Raw genomic sequence first — 9413 nt, 5'->3', positions numbered from 1 at the left:
GGTTATTGGATTTTTTTGCTATTGAGATGTATGAATTCCTTATAAATTCTGGAAATTAACTCTTTATCAGATATACAGTTTAATTTTTTTTTCCCCATTCTACAGGAAGCCTTTTGACTCTGTTAAGTATTTCCTTGGCTATGCAGAATCTTTTGCTTGATTTAATCCTACTCATATATTTTTGCTTTTATTAGCTGTGCTTTCGGTGTCTTATCCATGAAATTATTGTTAAGGCTAATGTCATGAAGCATTTCCCCTACATTTTCTTGTAGGAGTTTTGGAGTTTCTTCGAGAAGTCTAATACGTAGGTCTTTATTTTGAGTTGATCTTGTGTGTGGTATGAAATAAGTATTTCTTTTTTTCTTTCTTCTTCTCCTATCCTCCTTCCTGCCCTCCTTCTTTTCTTCTTTTCTTTTCCTTTCTCTTCTTTCTTTTACTTTTTGTGTTTTTTGTTTGGTGGGGAGGGGGCTTTTTGTTTTGTTTTGTTTTGTTTGTTGTGCTATCCAGTTTTCCTGGCATCATTTGTTAAAGAGACTATCTTTTCCCCATTGTATAGTCTTGGCATCCTTGTAAAAAATCAGTTGACCATATATGTGCATACTTATTTCTGTTCCCTTTATTCTGTTTATATATTTGTCTATATGTCTGTCATTATTTCAGTACCATGTTGTTTTGATTACTGTAGCTTTGAAAGATACTATGAAAGTGGTATATTACAGAAAGTATGATGTCGTCAGTTTTGTTCTTTCTCAAGTTGTTTTGGCTATTCTCAAATTGATTTGGCTATTCAACAAAACATTGTTTTGATTACAGTTGCTTTGTAATATACTATGAAATCAGAAAGTATGATGCCTTCAGTTTTGTTCGTTCTTAAGTTGAATTTGGCTATTGAAGATCTTTCCCTACATCTTGAAATGTAGGGAGAAGGAAGAGCAAAAATGAACAAAAAGAAGAAATAAACAAAATGGAGAATAGAAAAAAAAATAATAAAACTGAACTGTTTTTTTCAAAAGATAAAATTAGCAAATTTTTAGCTAGATGAAGAAAAATGAGAGAAAAAAACTAAAATAAATACAAACAGAAATACAAATGAGACATTAAATCTGAGGTCACAGAAATAAAAAGGATTAGAAGAACTAATATGAATAATAATGTACCAAGAAACTGGATAACCTAAAATAAATAAATAAACTTTGGGAAACATACAAACTACCAAGATTGAATCCTGAAACAATAGAAAGTTTAAATAGACCTATAGCTAGTAAGGAGATTAAGTCAGTCTTTTAAAAAATTATACAGATAAAAGCTCAGGACTAGGTGGCTTTACTGGTAAATTTTATCAACAGTAATCTTTCTCAAATTCTTCCAGAAAATTGAAGATAAAGGAAAACTTTCAAACTCATTTTGTGAGGCTAGGATTATCCTGACACCAAAGTGAAACAAAGATATCACAAGAAAAGAAAACTACAGGCCAATATCCCAACAAATGTAGAAGAAAATGTTCTCAACAAAATACTACCAAACTGAATTCAGCAACACAATAAAAACACCACAGAGCATGACCAAGTAAGATTTATCCCTCAGATGTTCAACATACAAAAATCAATTCATGTGATATACCTCATTGATAGAAAAAAAGGCCAAACCTACATGATTATTTAAATAGATGCAGAAAGTACATTGACAAAATTCAACATCCTTTCATGATAAAACTTCAAAAATTAGAAATAAAAGGCCAGAATAAAATTCAACATAATAAAGGCCACATACGAAAGCCCACAGCTAACATCATATTGAACAGTGAAAAACTAAAATGCTATTTTCATCACTTTTATATAACATAAGAAATTCTAGCCATAGCAATTAGTCAAGAAAAACAAATTAAAAGCATTCAAGTTGAAAAAAAGAAATAGCATCATTCCTATTTGCAGATGACATGGTATTATATACAGAAAACCCTAATGACTCCATGGGCAATGGAGGGCGGAGTTAGAACTAATAAATGAATTCAATAGCAATGCAGGATACAAATCAAAATACAAAAAAAAAAAAAAAAAATCAATTTGCTTTTTTTATACACCAACAATGAATTACCTGAAAATAAAATTAGAAAAATAACCTCATTTACAATAGCACCAAAAAGAATAAAATACTTAGGATTAAACATAAATACAGAGGCAAAATACTGGTACACTGAAATCCTCAAAACATTAATTACAAAAATTAAAGAAAACACAAACAAATATATGATATTCTGTTCTTATGGATTGGGGAAAACTTAATATTGGTTAAAGTGTCTATACTACTCAAAGCAATTTACAGACTAATTCAAGCCTTATCACAATTCCAGTTTAATTTTGTAGATGTATAGAAAAAAACAATTTTTGAGTGTCTTAACTTTTAATTATTTGGAATAACATTTTTTATTTCCTCCCTTCAAATTTGCTTAGAGTAGTTTTAGCCTGAATGGGAACAGAGCAACCAATGTTTGGGTAGTTCAGTGAGCTACTTAAAAAAGAAAATAATTCCAGTCGTGTTTTCCCTAACTTCTTAAGTTCCCAAAGCAACAGAAATAGGCACTGGCTAAATATGAAAATGATTTTGCAAACAACCAAGTCGTTTCTTTGAAGAGATTTTGAACTCTAAAGAACAACCTGCAGATCTTTTCACTGTGTTTACAACTGCATAAAACTGTTACCTTGAAAAATAAGTGACTTATTTTACCAGCAAATATTCCCCCTGCTGGGAATAACAGAGAATTGCAATTTGGAATGGACAAGCTAAGGCAAGTCCAATGGACACTGGAGAGGAATGCTATTTTATGGAGAAAAAGGAGGAAGTTGGGAGGGGTTCTGTTGAATAAAAGTTCATATAGAAAAGCAGAAGACGAGGGATTATGGCTTCTCACTGACTGAATTGCAGGGATAGTTGATTTCTTTTAGAAGATTCAATGTATATCTGTCCTGTTGGAGCCTGTGATGGCTCACTCTTTCCTATGGATGGTTCTTCTGTTGGGATCTGAAATTGGCAAGCCCTCCTATAACTGACATTGAGTGACACTGCTTTCCCTTTTAGTCTTCTGAGTCCACTTTAGTGAGATATCCCTTAATCAACTTTCACAGAATATTTTTTTGAACTGAAGTGACTTAGAACATGATATTTTACACAATAACTAGGCAAATATTTATTGTCCCTAAAGCCCCATGATAGTTAACTTGTTACAGAATTCTAAATAGACTAGATATAGAAATGTTAAAGGACTGGGGCACCTGGGTAGCTCAGTCGTTAAGCGTCTACCTTCGCCTCAGGTCATTATCCCTGAGGTCTTGGGATCAAGTCCCACATCAGGCTCGCTGCTCAACAGGAAGCTTGTTTCTCCCTCTCCCTCTCCCTCTCCCATGCTTGTTTTCCCCCTCTCGCTTTCTCTCTCTGTCAAATAAATAAATAAAATCTTAAAAATAAATAAATAAAAAGCAAATGTTAAAGGATTATGTGAGTGGAACCATAGCACGGATATGTCTTCTTCAAAACCCACTATAGGAAATAATGGTCTGTGTATATAGCTGTGAACAAATTGTCAAACCTGACTTTTACTCCAGATTCTAGCATTTTCATAATGTTTCTTGAAGGCATTCTTCTATTTATCAGGCATTCTCCAGTCTCATGAGAGGTTAGGAAAACACGTTGTTTCAGATGGCTTTCTCTTCTGACTCACAGCAACCTGGGTTATCAGTCTAGTCAAAGTAGGGCTTGCAGATAACCAGGAACTTCTTGAAAGCTCTGACCCCACTTAAAGTTTGGTCTGGTCTGATCCTTCCTCATTTTGCCATTTAAAACTGGAAAAGAGAGACCAAATATCAGCTCTCCTTCCTTCCTTCAGAACTTGAAGAGAGGAATCACATGCTGCAACCATACCCTATAGTAGGGACTTGTGTGCCACCAGTACATATATTCATCGGCTTTCATTATTATGTTAAAAGCTCACAACTTTAAAAACCTACAATAAAATGGGTTAACCATGGTCTATAACTTTAGAAATCTTTATAAGAATTAGTAGAAATATTTTGATGAATTCCCAATAGTTTATTTTTTGCTTTTGTTTCCCTGGTCTCAGGAGACATACCTAGTAAGACGTTGTTATGGCTGAAGTCAAAGAGATTTTAATGCATTCCTGACTCACATTTAGGTCTTTAATCCATTTTCAATTTATTTTTATGTATGGTGTAAGAAAGCTTCCACTTTTATTCTTTTGTATGTTTCTGACTAGTTTTCCCAACATCATCTGTTGAAGACACTCTTTTTTTCCCATTGGATATTCTTTCCTGTTTGTCAAAGGTTAGTCGATCATATAGTTTTGAGTCTATTTCTGTCCATTGACTGATGAATGGACAAAGGAGATGTGATATATATATATATATATATATACACACACACACACACACACATATATGTGTGTGTGTGTGCACGCATGCACTTGTGTGTTTGTGTGCATATCTACCTATTTACCATCTGTATCTACGAAAGAGAATATTACTTAGTCATAAAAAAGAATGAAATCTTATTGTTTGCAATGAAATGGATAGCGCTAGACTGCATTATGCTAAGTGAAATAAGTAAGTTAGAGAAAGATAAATACCATATGATTTCACTCATGTGGAATTTAAGAAACAAAACAGATGAATATAGTGGAGAAAAAGAGAGGCAAATCAGGAAATAAGCTCTTAACTCTAGAGAACAAACAGATGGTTACTAGAGGGTAGGTGGTGGGGGATGGGGGCAAGAGGTAATGGGGATTAAGGAGGGCACTTGTGATGAGCACCTGGTGTTGTAAGAGTCCAATCACTAAGTTCTACACCTGAAAATAATATCACACCATGTGTTAACTAACTGGAATTTAAATAAAACTTAGAGTAAAAAAATCAATAGAAAGAGCACTGTCCTCTGGGAAGGTAATTATGATATACACAACAAGAATTGCCAAACCTGTATACTTTGTTACCCTGTGATGTCACTTTTAGTCTGACTATTCAATACAATGTGTAGCTAGCAATTTTTTTTTTTTTTTGAGAGAGAGAGAGAGAGAGAGAGAGCACGAGAGAGAGACAGCAAGAGAGAGCAAGCTGGGGAGTAGGAGCAGAGGAAGAGGGAGAGAGATAATCCCAAGCAAGCTCCATGCCCAGAATGGAGCTCCATATGGGGGAGGGGGGCCTCAATCTCCCTATGCTGAGATTATGATCAGAGCTGAAATCATAAGTACAATTCTCAAGTGATTGAGCTACCCAGGCATCCCAAAATACAATAAAATTTTACACAACAATTACAAACCACAATTATGGAGAAAATGCAGACCCCAAATTGCATGACATATGAAGGGAATTAAGCATACAATGTAGATTTAAAATTTAATAAATGCTCACATATAATGTACATATAGACAAACGATATAATGGAGTAAGCAAACATTGAAATAGACGTGCTAGAATGAAACATTGTGAGATTTTCCTTTTAGAAAAATTTCCTTAGTGTTGTTATATCCATTAATGATCTAAAAAATAATTTCAGGGGCATCTGGGTGGCTCAGTTGTTAAGCATCTGCCTTTGACTCAGGTCATGATCCCCGAGTCCTGGGATGGAGCCCTGCATCGGGCTCTCTGCTCCAGGGGAAGCCTGTTTCTCCCTCTCCCACTCCCCCTGCTTGAGTTCCCTCTCTCACTCTCTATCTCTCTGTCAAATAAATAAATAAAATCTTTTAAAAAGTAAATAAATAAAAATTTAAAAAATTTTCAAAATGTAGCAATGGCTATCATAGAACAAAAGAAAACAATTGATGATGACCACATTAATTAAAATGTTAGCATGCTAATTATTACTGGTTCATGATATAAAATCAAGTTACAAATGAGATAGCCTATTGTGAGATGTGAGAGGTAGAGGCGAGATTTTACTGCATATTTCTGAGTTCGAAGTAACCATGTGTGGCCAAGGAAGACAATATGAGGGGAAACTGAGAAAATCAATACAGCTGGCTTTGTGCTGTGTGCTAGGCACACATGTGGGTTTGTGCTATACTTCCTTCACATATACATGAGGTTTACTAATAGTGATGAGCATGAACCAGTAGCCTGTGTGATCACAAATCTAGCACGCTTATTCCTCAGTTTCCTCATTCTGTAAATGGCCCAATAATTTAAAGGTTATCTCAACTCTTAGCAGTATTTTATATCAATAGACATAATCTGAAAGGATTTAGTGGGCCCCATCATAATGAATGTGTTTGGCAGAAAAAAATGATAGCTAATTGGAGGCCATGCACCTGTCTTAGTGCTGTCAGGATGTGTGACTCTTGTCTGCACAGAATATACAGAGAGGCTCATTCAAACAAGGCCAGATAGGATAGAAAGAAAAGGACCAGTCCGAGGGTTGCAGAATGTGACCTATACTCAGCTCCTCCATTGAGTGACCTTCAGCAATTTATTTGACTATAATTGGCCTCAAATGCTCCACCTATACACGAATCTAATAATACCTTCTCCATCTTTTTTTTTTTTTTGCAAGACTTCCTGAATGAAATATATGTGTAAGCATATTTAAAATACCAGCACTTAACAAAGTATTGGATACACCAGATATGCTCACTATAAACTAGTTACCAGTGGCAGAAATTACATGTTCTAATCAATCTCAGCATTGCTAGAGTGAAATGACTATCAGTCATTCACTGTTGAAATCCTAAAATTGTACAACCATTTTGGAAAACACTCTCACAATGTGTACTTGGAGGCTTGAAATCATCACTAAACTTTGATCTAGAAATACCAATTTTGGGGTCAATTCTGAGGAATTAACACTAGAAAGATAGACATGCCAGAGTTGTAGTTAACCCACAAGAACATAAAAGACAGATAAATGCTTAGCCATTGCAGATTGATTAAGTAAATTAAGGCATGATGGATTAGAATTATATTAATCATATTTGCAAAGACATTAGAAATGTCTCTTTGTACTGTTGGGAAGAAAATCAATATATATCATGTATGCAATATATATAAGCAGCTCTATAAAATATATGAACATAAAGGTGGGAAATATTTCTCTTTTGCTTTTGGGGTTTTTTCTAGTTTATTGAATGTTCCAAATTTTCTATAAATGTATATTATTTTAAGCCAGAACAAAAATTTTAAACCTGAAATGACCAGTTCTCATTAGTTTGCAAAACAAGGGCTGACTGGCTCAATGGTGTGATCACTGAGAAAATCAGAGTTCATGTTATTTTGTTTCATTTATAAACATCACACATGTCTACTATATTTCAGACACTGTGAGTGAGCACAGATTGGTTGATTATTTTTTAATTTTATTTTTGGCTATTTCTTTTTCAGAAAGATAGTCACTAAGAGATTAAAATTCAGAAGACGATGTAGTATATTAAGATCCAAGACATATAAATGGCAGTTTTAAGCAATGTTTTTCTGGAAGTGTGAAAGAACTGGAAAAGATAGAGTGTGAATTGAGTGTTCCAAACAACAACAAAAAAAAAATTCTAAAAGTATCACAGTGTGTGAATTAAGAAATGAGAAAAGGAGTGAGACAAAATTGCTACATTAAATAAAGGGGGCCTCCTGGGTGGCTCAGTCAGTTAAGTCTCCAACTTCTGGTCAGGTCATGATCTCAGGGTGCTGGAATCCAGCCTGTGTTGCCCTCTGCTCACTCAGTACAGGCTCATCGCTCCAGTAGGAAATCTCTCAGTAGGGAGGATCCTCTCTCTCTTTTTGCCCCTTCTCCCAGCTGGTATGTGCTTTCTCTCTCTCTCTCAATTAAATAAATAAAATCTTTAACACACACACACACACACACACACACCCCTCTAAGTGTTATTTCTATCAGTTCTTTAAATTAAGACTTTTGATAATGGGGACATTAGTTTGTAGTTTGAGGTGTGGTTTCATTTTTAAAGTTGAAAGAGGTTTCCCTCATTTCATCCACACTTATCCTTGCCGGATTTCTATTAAGGAGAAAGTGGGGGAAAAATAAAAAGCTAGCCAAAAAAAAAAAAAAAGGAAAAAAAAGCCTACAATTTGACATTCTAAATATATCTAGAAGATGTGTTAAATTGCAGTGACTTCTTAAGGACACCAAGGTGCCTGGGACTCAGACATTTTAATTCAGACAAACCTTATCTGCAGTGTGCAAAACCTGAGCCATTCGCAGTACTCCAGAGGGTTTAATTGCTTAGCGTTTATAGATTGCATCCATCCTTTAACTCTTTCAGGGGTAAGTATGGGAGGGAATGAGATGAGATTTGGAATCAAGGCAGTCCACAGCCTCAAGGCTAGCTCTGCCAATTAATACTATTTAACTGGGAAAAAGTTGCTCAGCCTCCCTACCTCTGAGAGCCTTAAAAGTTGGATAGGGTGATTATTTATCATACTGCAACAAGGATTACATGAGATAACACATGAAACCAGGTCTGGCACAGAATAGATACTCATTACATAAATGCTCTTCTTGTTATATACTAAGATACTTAAAAAGAATAAATGGAAGCAGAATTGTGCTTTCATGATCTTAATCAGATAGGAAAATGGAAGCTGCGTTATAATAGGAGAGATTAGTTACTGGGAAAGAAGTCAAGAGGCGTTTTTAATGATCCATATATGAGCCAATAAATATCAGAGAGGAAGTAATATTTACAGAGAGCATTTGGGAAGATATTACAAGAAAAAAAAATCATCTCAGGAAAGAATGGCTCAGGTGTCAAGAGGAAATAAAACAGAACAGAGTGATTCCTGAAATCCAGCCTTACAATATTGATGGAGCAGATATCCTTGAGATCCCAAAGACTAAGAAATAAAATTGAGGAATCTTTGAAAGACAGGAACTAATTTAAACTAGCTTATTGATAAATATCACATAGGTATGGCATTCACACCTGTTGACAAAACTTCCCTAATGAAAAAGATCCCACAGGGGAAAGATGAGGACATAACCCATAGTAAAACTGTTCTTAGGAATGGAATAACTGACACTGGCAAGGATTATTAGAGCAATAGATTTTAAATAAACTACGTTTAGTTTCAAGAGGTCCCCCTCAAATGGAAAGGAGAGTGGGAGATAAAAAAAGCAAATGTAGACATCATCTTTAGACTAATTGATATTAAATACACAAGAAATATACTGATTTTTTTTTTTTGAGAGAATTGTATTGCTAGGAAACAGGGAGCTTGAGCTAAATTATAAGCTCTTTGAGACTCGCAATAATTCTTGGGTCTTTCAACTTTCTCCCAGAGCTTTATAGCTCTCAAGAAAGATGAGATATTTCTAAATACTGATTTCAGATGTGTCCAAGAATGATCATAGAAAAAGTAAGAACACTCCAAGTCTAGAACTAGAGGCTTTGAGTTTTTGGATACAGG

The sequence above is a fragment of the Lontra canadensis genome, unplaced genomic scaffold, assembly GCF_010015895.1.
Source record: "Lontra canadensis isolate GAN:19392208 unplaced genomic scaffold, GSC_riverotter_1.0 scaffold145, whole genome shotgun sequence".
In the NCBI taxonomy this organism is placed as follows: Eukaryota; Metazoa; Chordata; class Mammalia; order Carnivora; family Mustelidae; genus Lontra; species Lontra canadensis.
The sequence above is the reverse complement of the archived record's forward strand: the minus strand, read 5'-3'. Positions refer to the sequence as shown.